We start from the raw sequence: 13,265 nt of genomic DNA, 5'->3' as shown, positions 1-13,265 counted from the left end.
CGGAGACACGAGTGAGCCTGTGAGCCTACAAGACCCACAGTCCTCTACTCCCCACCCTGCCTTGTGCCAACGCAAGGTCTGATGACCGAGAAGTGGGAGAGAAGCTGGAAAGGACAGAGGAAGACTCAGTACAAAGCCACGGCGAGGAGACTCGGCTCTAGTTGGTGGGTGGCACAACCAGAGGGGGGTCCAACCGAAGCTGCCCAAGGCTGGCAAATCACTCTCTCCCTATATCTCTTTTGGCGTCAAGATAAGCAGCAGGAGCAGAAAACGGCAGAAGGCAAACACAGTGAACCTGTTGAGCTTCCAGAGTCCCACTAAATGAAGTATGGAACCCGTATTCAGATCACACAACGCATTTTTCACAGACCCACTCTTGCCAAGAAAACTGTCCCGAGCCAGAGCCAAGGCACAGCCCAGCTCGGCTCCTGTGCGTCTCAGAAGCCCCATTTCTCACCCACCACCCTGTCCCCACGGGGGCTCTCTGGGCCGTGGTACAGAGACCCAGGCCACCGAGCGGCCGTCCGCAGGAGTCTGAAGTATCTCGCTGGCCTGTGAGGGTCTCCAGAGACCCACGTGGGCTCGTTGCCTGTGTTCCGGGACACCGTGATCTTGCCAGAAACCTGGCCTGTGGCACTGCTGAAGTCCTAACAGATTTCTGAGGACCTCCAGGCCAAACTAGCTGAATCCCATACAGGACGGCCTTGTGCCGCCAGAAGAACCAGCTCCCCAGAAGCTGACCTGCCAGGACACCCATCTCCCCTCCTTGAGATCCTGGACCTAGCAAGCCAGGGCCAGGACCATGGAGGCCCCACCTTCCACAGTAAGAGGCCCTGACAGGGAAACCTCATCAAGATGGCTACTCAGGGTCAGGCCTTCAAAGGGAAAGGGCCCTCGGGCTCCAGGGACCCTCGAACTCACCTACTGCTTTTCTTAATTCCAAGGATACGGGGCACTCAGCAAAGAACACAGGTGGGGACCTTCGAGTATAGAACCCAGAGGGCATCCTGCCAGCACGCCTCTCCGACCGGGGCTGACCAGCACCGCAAGGTGCCAGAAGGGGTGGGGTGGACCTGGGAAGCGGCCAGCGCCTCTGGTATAAGGCATTAATTAGGACTGGAAACGGTACCCCACACATTTTGTAAATGGACCCATTCACAAGGGAACATGGACACCGCAGCCAGGCAGGGCACCGATGAATCCAGGAAGAAGGGAGGAGAGCGACGGACAGGTAATGGTTTTGATTTTGGAGAGATCTGGAAGGTTACCAACCCTGTGAGTAGCTGCACTATAAAAAGAGTCAGACACGAAGTATTTCCTTTCCCATAAAATATTCATTGCTGCATGGAAGAGCCAAGAAGCCGAAACCTCAAGCATTTCTAACTTTGTGCCGCGGTAATAACAGAGTTTTATAGGAACCTTCTAACGGTATTTATACCAGGCTATAAATACACCTCCATCTAAGCGAAAGGAAGGGAGACACTAATCTAGCCCCCCTCAGAGTCTGTACTGTAACGAGAAAGACCCCAGGTACACCCACGATTCCACTTAGCATTTCAGCTACAAAACAGCAGATGGAGTGATGGTGACACCAGTTCTTTAAGGGAGTACAGGCGGAGAAGCTTTGGCTCCTCTCACAAACAATGCCGGGATGGGCTCAAAACCTGCTCTACAAATGGTACTGCTCTTGCTTAACCAGGGAACGAGGTCCAGGATGCCCGACCCGTCCTCCGTCCGCTTTCTGCAACTTACCAAACGCTCTGCCATCGCTTGGTCCTGAATCCGAGCCTGCACAGGGGCGCGGGTGGGTGCTGCTATGACTACAAGGGTCAGGGAGGTGAAGCAACACGTTCAAGGTCACACGGCTAGCAGGCAGCAGAACCAGGTTGAGAACCTGGGCTGTCCTCTCCCTGAGGATACATGGAGCCAGGCAAAACCCTGAAATTCAACTTGAGAGGTGAGCCCCGCTTTGGCTGCACGGCTCCAGCCTCTGTGGCTGATGTGGGACATCAGTCGGTCTCGCCAGGACAGCTTTTTCCTCTTCCGTTGATATGAAGTAATGAGCCCCTGCCAGAGGTTACCGTGGAGGGGTGAATTGCACGTTAAACCAAGCGTCGAATGTTCTCTAACTGCTCCCATGCACGCACCAGACACCTAGATACAGAGACCTCACTGACCGCAGACTCGTTTACAGTACCCCAGACAGAAAGGGGGTATGTCAATCAAATGATGCCCGATCGTTTCCCGGAATATTTGACACTGAAACTTCCATCAAGATTAAGTTCGCAGCACAAGCTCTTCCTTTACGCTCACAAAAGGAGGTCCTTCTGTCATCCTAATGCCCCCCCCCCGAAAAAACCCATTGGATTCTGGCTGAAAAGACTTTCTTAGTATGGGAATTCAGGGATTTCCAAAAATGTCTTCAAAGAAAGTTGAGCCCCAGATGCAGAGTATACAAAATTTCCCCATTTGCCCTTGGGTAAACCTATCACCCCAAAACCAGATGGATCCCACCAAAGGTTCACTTATAGCCGTTCACAACCAATGAACATGCCTACATATCTGGAAGCACTGTGTATGAGTGCCAGACTGTCTCTGACCTACAGTAAGTAGAATAAGCCTTGTATCACCAGAAAGTTCTGTTCCAAGTCTCTGGGAATTTAGTCTGGGTTACAAAGGTAAAGAGAAAAGGGTAAATTACGGCCCCTCTGGGATTATTTATTCTGCTTAGTTCCATTTAAAGCTAGTGTGGCCCTAATGGTTTTTGATGGTCCTAAATGATTCAAAGAATCTGGGCATTCACTGGCGAGACATCTGGGGACAGGCCTGCCTATCTGCGAACTGGCAGGCGTCCCTATTTGTTCTGTGGAACAATAAATGTCAATGAATTAGAAGCTTCAATTATTCAGAACCTTCCCAGCACCTGATTTTTGTGAAAGAGCACATCAGTGAAAAAAAAAATTTTGTGTGCAAGACTTTAGTAAAAATTTTTTTGTCCAAAATTTTTTAAAAACATGCTCTAAATTGGGGTTTCTCAATTTCAGCACTACAAATGTGCAGTGCGGCAGGGTGGGGAAGGGCACCATCCTGATGGTTCTAGGAAGTTCAGAAGCATCTGTGGCCGCTGCCCCACGACCTCCCAGTGAGACATCAGCTCTGCGCAGGGGGTTGGGGGTAATGTTGTCCTACAAACTCAGGGAGCTCGAGCAAACTGTCCAAGGTCTCCCATACATTGCCAAATGTGCCATGGGGGACAAACCCCCCCCCAACAACCACCTTCTTAGGGTAAACATTGATTCGAGCACCTTCTACAAGACACGCACAATCGTCCGTGATAACCAAAATCCCAGCCCTCATGCATTGCAAGATCTCGAAACGTCAAAGGATTTGGTTAGTTCTCCATGTGGTGCCCCCAAGAGCAGGGACACGTACCGTTCTGTTTTGCAAAGCATTTCAGCAGGACTTACAACCAAAAGGATTTTCCAGGGAAGCCTTAGTTAGCCAGAAAATGTAATGAATTACCGTCGCTCCGTCCCCGATATTCCAGTTCACTGTGTCTTATTACAGGAGCACACCCGTGCGGCCACGGTATCACCTGAAGCTATGCTTACTTAGCCTCATAAAAAGATTCAACTATCAGCTCACTTTTTGGATCGAACAGAGGGCTGAGAGCATCTATTTCATTTAGGAGCGGTTGGGAGAGGGAATTGGGAAAGCAATTGCAGAGAAGAGAAAATGAAGTTTTGATCACCGTGCTGGATACTGTCCTTTCGGTTGTCCAGAGCTCGCTAAGAAAAGCCACTGCAAGCCCGGGCGGCCTAGCTGCGTTTGCACGGCCCGCACCGATCTTCACACGTGTGTACCTGCAAGCACACGAGGAGATGCACGCCCATCCACTGATACAGACACATACACGTTACACCCCGTCCAACATATCCCTGGGGCTCCAGGGGGTCACAGCACGAGGCCTGGATTCTCAAGGACCACATCTCCACTAAGCTGACAAGCGGAAGTACAAAGTGGCTAGGGGGCCGGTATGTAGATCACATGCAAATCTGTCTCCCCCATCCAGGCCCCTCCACCGGGCTGGGCCTCTACCATGGCTTGAGAGTGTCTCTGTTCAAAGGACAAAGTAGCTGGGGGCATCCAGATGCACGCTCTCCCCAAAGACCCACTCAGTCACTGGGATGGCACAGCCCTGTCTGAGGTCAGGTTACCCCCTGGTAACCTTTCCTCCCCACAAAGAAAGTGAGCCCCCGACCAAGCCAAGAGGCCTCTCTCCCAAGCTAAGGAGCAGAAACTTGTCCTAAGTGAGAGAGAAACAAAGCCTTCTCTGCGCTAGGCATCCTGCCTCCCTCGGACCATCACGGAGAGACTCCTGATTTCCACACACACACACCTTGCTCGTCCCGGGAAATCAATATGAAAATCAATTCATCCACTGATATATTTTATCAAGATACATGCGGCAATCCCACATTTCATTTACAGGGCAGCACTCGGGGAAGCCAAGGTCATTGGATAGAAAGCAGGCTGCAGGAGGGCGGGCGGGGGAGAAGCCCATGTTCTGTGCTGGCTGCAAATAGAAAAGTGAATGAAATCGGAGCGGGGAGAGCGAGAAGGGAGCCCAGGGATGTGACAATTACTGTATGGTGGAGGCGCGGCGTCCATGCTGCGTGCCAGCTTGTTTAAATGCGAAAGAGTTGGTAGATTTAGAATTCCAAGTATTTTTCTCCTGACCATGGCAAACGAAAACCCGTTTCACCGGCATGCCGGTCGGTAGAAGAGAAAATATTTCTGAGCCAGAAATGAAGAGGGAGGAAGAAGATGGGGGTGGGGGTGGCCTGGGGTGGGGCCGAGAGGGGAAGAGAGGCCAGACAGAATCTGGCTCCGGGGACCAAGACAAAGAATGAAAAGGAACAGGCAAGGGGACCAAAGGGTGAGTGCTGGGAGCCAGCGCAGAGCAGGAAGCAAATGGGAATTTCAACAGGCCTCAGGGAGGAAAATTATGATATCTGCATGGCTGCAAAGGGGCATATTTTTAGTAAATTCGAAAGTGATTTGCCATACACGGCACCGTCCCATTCGGAGGGCCCTCCGCCGGCTCCAATAGCTGGGCCCTGATCAAATGTACTCCGTAATTGCAGAGTCATTGCTACCCTCTTACCTCTAAACAGAGCAGATTAAAATAGCATGAACAGCTATAATAACAGGTTTGGGATTCAGCTTTTTACAGCCAGAAAAAATGCTTATGGAAATAAGGATTTTGCTGACTCTTTTCAAAGTGAAGAAAAGGAGAGAGAAGGAGCCTCCCGAGCTCAAGGGTGACCTGTATGTCCGTGGTGCACACAGGCCCCCAGCAGCAGCTCGCCGTCTCCCGTCTGGACCCGAGGCCTAAGCCAAGGCTCGTGGCCGCCTGGCTGTACGCTGGGGCCTGGCTCGCCACCTTGCCGCCCCTGCCCCTTTCCCTCCTGCTCCAGGACTCGGGATGTCTGAAACCTGCTCAACCCCAGTTTGGCTGTCAGTCTTCCGTGGCTGCTCCAGGGCCCCAGTGATGGGAACCTGGGTGGGACAGACGGCGCATCAGGGCACGGGTGAGAGGCACGTGCCCATTCCTGGGAAAGGCAAACTGACTTCACTCACCTAGGCCCCTTCAGAACCAGCCCAGGGTGGCACCAGCCAGAACCCCCGACCAGACGCTGCTTATCACGCAGGGCCCGAGCGTCGCTTTCTACGATGGCAAGAGTCTCTCAGAACACACCGAGGACGGCCACCACTGCCAGCCCTCACTTAGGGTGAGCCAGGCACTAGCAAGGATTAAATAAAAGGTGTCAAGTCCTCAAGACACATCCCAGGGGCTACTTACTCCTTTTATCCCCAACTCTGCAGGTGAGAAAACTAAGGGTCAGATGTTTATTCAGTAACTTGCCCAAGACTGTCCAGCTACCAAGTGCTGGAGTCAGGATTCAAACCCAGAGTCGTCGGATTCCCGAGGCTGGGATCTTCGATTCGCCCCCTGTGCCCACGTGGACAGCATCCCTCTTCTCCAGAACCATGGCCCAGCCACCGTTCACGTGGCCTCCAGGGGGCTGCCCCCGACAAAGAGAGAGCAGCCTAAGTTGCCGACCACCCCTCCTCGGCCGGGAGGGGTCCCCACCAGAGGGGCTTCTGAGCATCCGTGCGGGTGCGGGTGGCCGGGTTCCCTAAGTCACTGACACCTCAGGACCCCCACAGGCCTTCCTAAGGAAGCCACATGGTTCTAGTAGCTTCTCACTCTTCACTATGGCCGTGGATGCTGCACAGAAACCGCTGGCCAGGAGTATGAGGTCCCGGAGTGGGAAAGACATTTTCTAGTGTCTTAGCAAAATGAAGCAAGAAGACCTAAGACTGGGGCAGGCCGAACTCTGAGCCCGGCTCCTTCCCATCAGACCTCAACTGACAGGCCTCAGGTCGCGGCAATGCGGTCAGAAGGCTGGGCACGGAGGGAGGCCTTCCCTACTCTCAGCCCCAGCCTCCAGCCCTCTGAGAGGAGACGTATGGAGACTGTACAGCTCTGTCTTAAGACCCGTGCTGAGCCGAATTCTCCAGGGCACAAGATTAATCACACGGCCCCTCCCAAAGCCAAGGGAGCACATGCGACATCTGATGAGAGAGTCAGAGCTGTGCGGGGCCACGGGCCAGCCACGTGGGCGGCAGCTTCAGGCTTTGCCAGCAAGGGGACAGGCCCCTCCCTGAGCCCTTCTGCCTCCCCAGCAGCACCACAAGAACCCCATTCTGAGATTCTCCCTCACTAGCCTTCCTCCTCTAACTGCTGGCACAGGTCCTTCTACAGAGCCCATGCAACCCCGCACTCAGGCACCTCCCCTGACCCACGTCTGGAAGGCAGAGCGTTCTCAGCAGCAGGAGAAGCCATTACACAAGGGTTGTGTATGTGTGTGCGCACGCGCACACACACTTATGCAGGGGGCAAGGGGGGGACCATTACAGTGCTTCTCTAATTTTAGTGCACATCAAAATGACCCGGTAGCTTATTTACTACAAGCTTCTGTTCCTACCCCAGGCTTCTGAATGCAGCCATCCCTGCAGGCCATAGGATTGCAGCGTGTCTCCTGTGGGACTCCAATGCAGGTGGGCAGCTGGCCACATTGAGAACCCCTTGCTCTCTGGGCTGCTGTGGAAGAGAACCATCTAGGGTAGGGATTCTCAGAAGAGGACATGCCAGGAAGGTATTTCACATGAGAAGGGGCTTTTAAAATATGCAACTGTCTCCCCTCCAACTTCCATCCTGAGATACAAACTGTTCCCCAGGAGACACTGAGGTCACCAGGCTCTGGGAGCCCAGGGTGCAGCCTGGATTCCTCGGGAAGGAGAGGTACAGAGAAGGGAGCAGGTAAGAGAAGGTGGCACCAGAGGCCAGGGCCCAAAGTAGGGTCCAGAAGCCAGTATTCCCTGCCTCTGCTCAACTGGAAAAAGAAAGGACAGGTCCTGGCCTTCAGGGGGATCTGCAGGGGGAAAGGAGGTTATTAGAAAGGAACAATCAGGGAACACCACAGCTAGTTGCAAAGTAAGTGTGATTTTGTGGAGCAGAGTCTGTATGGACTGGCCGGTGGAGAGGTCAGCATGGCCCTTCCCAAGGCCCTATGACCTGGGTCTCAGGCTTCTGTCAGGAAGACACACAGGGTCTTGCTCCAGTCCATGCTGGTCTGGGGAATCAGCTTCCAGAACCTTCCTCAAGAGGCCGTATGTCTGAGTCCTGCCCCAGCTCTCCTGTCACTGCAGCCCAGGTCCCTAACCCCACCTTGATGAGGAGAACAACACAACACACAGCTCCGCCAATCAGATGTGAGGAGCCTCGCTAAGGCGCGTGTCCCAGGCCGCAGCACCCAGCCCCTCCTTGGCCAGATTTCCTGGGACCACCCCCACAGGACTCAGCTGAGTCGGCGGTCCACACGGACGTCACACCGAGGACCACCACCACGCCAGTCACCAGTCATGCCCCTGAAAGAAAAAACAAGGCCAGAAGGAGCAGCGGCCAGGAAAACCCCCCCCTGGAGAATGGAACAGGGAGAAGGGTTCATGAGGTGCCTGCTCTGTGACTCCCGTCTAGATGGTTCCATACAAGCAGCAGATTCACCTCGTTTTAAGAGCAGATGGGGCAGAGCTGGCATTAGATAAAAGCATTATCTGTGCCTGGGCAGAAGGGATGGATTCCAGTGACAGAGCACAGAAGTGAAAGCTTCAGAGCCAGAAAGATCCTTCAAATGGCAGAACCTCTGAGCATGGCTCGTTGGGGCCCTTCCGTGCAGGAGCACGGCCCCCCAGCAGGGACGGGAGGTTGCCGGTAACATGGAGAGCACACCGGCCACACACTCCAACCCTCTCTTTTACAAAGGTGGATATGGCCGCCCCAAGGGTAGGAGTGCGCCAACTCAGATCTGGCCAAAAGGCAGTGGGAACCTTGTGTCTCCTAGAGAAGGGCCCCTTTGGGGGACTTGTGCTCTCTGTGGCCTCTTCTTGGAAAAACAGGTACATTTGTGAACTGAATTTCCTTGATGGGGGTGGGGTTTGACCCTAAAAGACCTCATCTTGCTGTGCAAAGCGAAAAGGGTCCAAAGGAAGGCGCGGTTCCCACAGTAAGCATGCCCTGGACCCCCACCAGGTGGCCTGGCTGTCCCCAAGGGAAAACCCAAGTGGGGGAGGGGGAAGCATGGGTCTGGGAGGACTTCCACCTCCTCCTTCTCGGTCATTATCTCCTCCTAGGGAAGGAACTGGATGAGCCTTCTGCTGTCTTGCCTGGAAAAAAAAAAAAGCCTGGGAGGAAAACAAAAATGAAAATAAGAGTGACATCATGCAGGAACCGTGTGGGAACGTTGGCGGTGCCTTCTCATAGTTATGTGACCTTGGGCACATTGCTCAACAGCTCTGGGCTGTGGATGCTCACGTCTGAAGTGGAAATGGATCCTACCACCTACGTCCTACCACAGAAGGCGGCCGGGTGGTTACAGGAGATCAGGAAAGAAAGCCAGCAGGCAGAATGTTTAAAACTGATGGACCCCAATTTGGTAAAGGTGATAGGAAAGTTGTTGTTGTTTTTTTTTAAGATTGTATTTATTGGCAGGGGAGAGAGAGAGAGAGCAAGGGAAGGAACAGAGCAGGAGGGAGAGGGACAAGCAGACTCCGCACTGAGCTTGGACCCCAAGGAAGGGCTCGATCCCAGAACCCTGAGATCACAGCTTGAGCAGAACCAGGAGTCCGACACTCCACCGACTGAGCCACCTGGGTGCCCCGATAGAAGAGTTCTCTAGATTTCTCTTGAAACTTTTCTGTAAGTTTCAAATACTTTCATAAAAAAAAAAAACCCATATTAATTTCCTTAGAGGGGGCTGAAGTGAGGGGGATGAGTAATATTGACTCTTTACTGTGTATTGCTTTTGTATTATGTTGCTTTTATTGTTCAAAATGAGTGTACGTGTTGCCGTTGTGTTGTGTTTTGATGCTTAACTGCAACAAGGGCCGAAAGGAAAATGGGTAGATGGGGCCCCGCGCCTGGCAGAGGAAAGAGCAATGCCGCGTGTCCTCCTGCCCGCACCTGCACATCTGCACCCTTAGGGCTGGGCGAGCATGCGGGGGCCTTGCCCTGGTCACATGCAAGCTCCCGGGGGACAACGCTCTTCCTCCAAGGCCCTGAACCACACTCAGCACTCAGCGGTCATCCAATACCTGGGCCTGACCGACCATGAGGAGTGAAAGGCTGGAACAGGTGTGCGGGCCGAGTCATCAAGGACAGAGATTTTCACCAGCCTGGCTTGGCTTAACTGTGTCCTTCTGGTGCAGGAAGCTCAGGTTTCCGGGATGCGGCCGAGAGACACCGATCCGCCCATGGCCGTGACGCGGAGGCCTCTCAGGGCTGTGGGCCCAAGGGGTTAATGTTTGGGTATTTTTTCCTGTCCCACAGTCCCCTTTCCAAATGCCCGGGCCCTAATCCCAGAGCTTAGCAAGGGTGGAATTCCAGAACACCTCAGTTCCGGACCTTGTTTGGTAGGAGGAGGCTGCCGGCCACCGAGACAAAGGGAGAGATGCGGCGGGGCAGGAGAGGGTGGGAGAGGGGATTTGGAGCAAGCCTGAGAAGTCTGCTGCCCATGCTGCCTTTTCTGTCACCCCAGCCAGGAAGACACGGCCACCAGGGCCCGTCTTCCCATGACGGCCTCTGCTGTAAACGCTGGTGACACTGATGTATTAAAAAATAAAGAAGGCTGTTTGCCTCCATGAGTTACCCTGACCCCGCGGCGATGTGACTCGCATAACAGCCACGGTGGCGGGTCCGTCGAGCAAACACGACATGGATGTCCTAGGAGTCACGGAATCAAGTTGGACTTTACCTCCCGTCATCCCCCGAGCCTCTCCCCAAAGCCCAGTGACCTTAAGAGCATCTGCTGAAACCCTGTGGAGATTATTCATATGTTTTGATTCCTAATTCAGAAATAATAAGTGGTTCATGGGTTCCAAGTTTAAAAATACATTCGTCATCTGGTCTCTGTAGTCGAACATATCCCACTGGCTCGGGAATTCACCCCATGCAAGACTCCCCGCACTGGTCCGGTGCCCATCTGGTCATTGAGCCACAGGTGATGGCACGGCCTGGCCTTACACCACCTCTTATTCTTTTATTAAAAACCCTATTTTAAGGCCATTGTCCATAAGAGCCTTAATTCCCCTGGACGGAAGAGCTAAGAGACTGGCAAACTCTATGTCCAGCTCGCCCCCGACGATTCCTCAGGACTGAGCACCCATGCGCATGAGAAATGGGAATTCCTGCTTAATTTAAAATCCACGCATGTTCATTACGGTGTGTTAATGGCCAACAGGACCCAAGGCCATCCTCACACATTCCTTCATTCCTTTTCCAGAAAGTTCTCTCTGGTTTTATACACACACACACACACACACACACAAATATATATATATATATCTTTATCCACGTACGAAGCCATTCATCCCAAATGCAGGACATCGACAACAAGGTTCAGATTCTAATCTGGCATCACCACTGTCCTGGCATTGTGTTCAGCCTTCCCATCTACAGGCGACTCCTTCTGAGGGCCCCCATAAGCCCCCTTCCAATGCACAGGCCCAAGGGTAGAACCTGGCAGCCATGTCGTACTACATACCTGTTATCGTGTGTGACTGTAGTGTGTACCCCCAAAATCCCTATGTTGAAGCCCTGACCACCAATGCGATTTTATCTAGAGACAGGACCTATAAGGAGATAATTAAGGTTAAAGGAGTTCACAAGGGTGGGGCCCTATCTGGAAAAGATTAGTGTCCTTATAAGAAGAGCCACCAGAGAGGTTGCTCAATCTCATTCTACATCTTCCCCCCACTCTCTGCCACATGAGCGCACAGTGAGAAGGCAGACATTTGCAAGCCAAGAAGAGAGCCCTCACCAGATTCCAACCACGCTGGACCTTGATCTTGGCCTTTCCAACCACCAGAGCTGTGAGAAAATAAACCGTATTGTTGAAGCCACCCAGCCTGTGGTTTCTGCTCTAGTGGCCCAAGCAAACTAAGACAACAGCCCTCACCATGAAGCCTTGAGCGGTTGGCCGAGGCCAGATGCCCGTCTGAACCACATCAGACAGATTCCCTCTCTTGTAGAACTGGGGATATGGTCAGGGAAAATCCGAGTAGGTCTTGCCACACATAAACCAGGGAGTTCCAGGGTCTTTATTTTTAGACCTGCTCTGGTATGCAGAGAGATAAATATGAACCTGGGTGCATGGCCTGAAGTGAGAATGAGAAAAAGAAAGAGAATCCTCGAGCTTCTGACGACTGGTTCTCCGTTCCATTCACCTGCCTTCAAAGGTAGGGTTTTATCTCTGCCCTGGGGTCCACAAAACACTCCCAGATCACAACAATAAGTCCTCTTGTTTGGCTTAAGCTAGCACAAATTGAGGGGCTTTTGGTTTTTTTGTTTGGGTTTTGTTTTTGTTTTTGTTTTTTTACCTACAACCAAGACAGCCCTAAGTAATATATATGAACGTGGGCTTTGAGGCCCTTAAAAGTCAAGACAGTGTCCTTCTCCATGTTTACTTAACTGCCCCACTCCAATGGTAAATGTTTGCATTCTACAGAAACCAGAGTGACAACTGTCCATTGAATTGAACCAACAGATACACGCCACAAAACGCTCCTTAAAGAACCAGAAACAGAACAGAGCCCAACTCAAGCCCCAGAAAAAAATCACTCTAAGTAGCAATTCCCTCTTTGCTGGACCATAGATTTTCAGAGATTGTAAGGATACCATGTTTTTCCTCTCTTATGTGCCTCACATACAGGGTACACATTCAGCAAGTGAATAAAAGGCCGTTTCCATTTCTGATCCCACCCTCTGCCAACCATACCAGGCACACATCTGCTAGAATAAATGGTTGCTATAGAAATCACCATTTTTGGAACAGGCAAACCCAGTGTCTATGAAGAACGCAGCCATCTCAGTCCTCAGTGAAATCTGTGGGCCTGGGGCTCAGAAAGTGTCTTAGAGGAAAGCCAGTACCTTGTAACCAGACCTAAGACAGGGTCATGATGCCATGCATCTCAGAGAATCTGTCTAGACAGTCCAAAGGGAAGAGTTTCCAACAGGACCTGAGGTTATGCTAGAGGACCCTCCCCTGAGAGTGGAGTCACAGTTTGGAGACGTCTATGAAATGCTGTAAAACTGGCAATGGAATTTAGTGGGTGAAGGTTTGGTATCTGGGATCAGCCAGCCCTGGCTTCACACTGGGGCTCTACCATTTAGAAGCTCTGTAACCCTGAGCAAGGCTCTTACTTCTGTGTCTCTTTTCTCATCAGTAAAATAAGGATAATAATAATCCCTAGTTCATGGGATTATTGAAATTATTAAATGAGATAATGTGCATAAGTCTTCAGCGAATGGCAGCAACATACACCATGGTGCTAGACAGAATCAAGAACCAGACTCGGGGAAGGCAAAGACAAAGAATGGAGCCATGGATTTCATGTTTTGATTCACTGATGAAATAACCTTCTCGCCTCATGGGTGGGTGAGGTAGTCTGGGGCGAACTCGCAACCGCTGCGGGCACCTCTTCCAAATTCGCCTTCAGTGACGTCACCTTGGTGACCTGAAATTGACCATATTTACATCATGCAAATCAGTAAATGCTACAAATCAGGAGACTCGGTTGTTAAACATTTCCTAGCGCATCAGTGGAAGAGCTTCCTAACCAGGAAAGTAGGATCTGAAAAA

At 52.0% G+C, this 13,265-nt stretch overlaps 1 protein-coding gene and 1 long non-coding RNA gene across 3 annotated transcripts in view; one reads left to right on the top strand and one right to left on the bottom strand.

Moving 5' to 3' along the window:
- The window catches only part of ZBTB16 (zinc finger and BTB domain containing 16), a 184,684-nt gene that overhangs the window by 111,527 nt on the left and 59,892 nt on the right, over positions 1 to 13,265 (bottom strand). The gene's annotated exons all lie outside the window — the stretch shown is intronic.
- On the top strand, positions 8,132 to 10,915 carry LOC125078699 (uncharacterized). The gene is made up of 3 exons (XR_007120963.1): positions 8,132 to 8,526; positions 8,761 to 9,325; positions 10,164 to 10,915. It is a non-coding gene; the product is annotated as an uncharacterized LOC125078699 (long non-coding RNA).

The sequence above is a fragment of the Lutra lutra genome, chromosome 10, assembly GCF_902655055.1.
Source record: "Lutra lutra chromosome 10, mLutLut1.2, whole genome shotgun sequence".
Taxonomy (NCBI): domain Eukaryota; kingdom Metazoa; phylum Chordata; class Mammalia; order Carnivora; family Mustelidae; genus Lutra; species Lutra lutra.
Note: the sequence above shows the minus strand (reverse complement) of the source record. Positions and strands in the feature narration are given on the sequence as shown.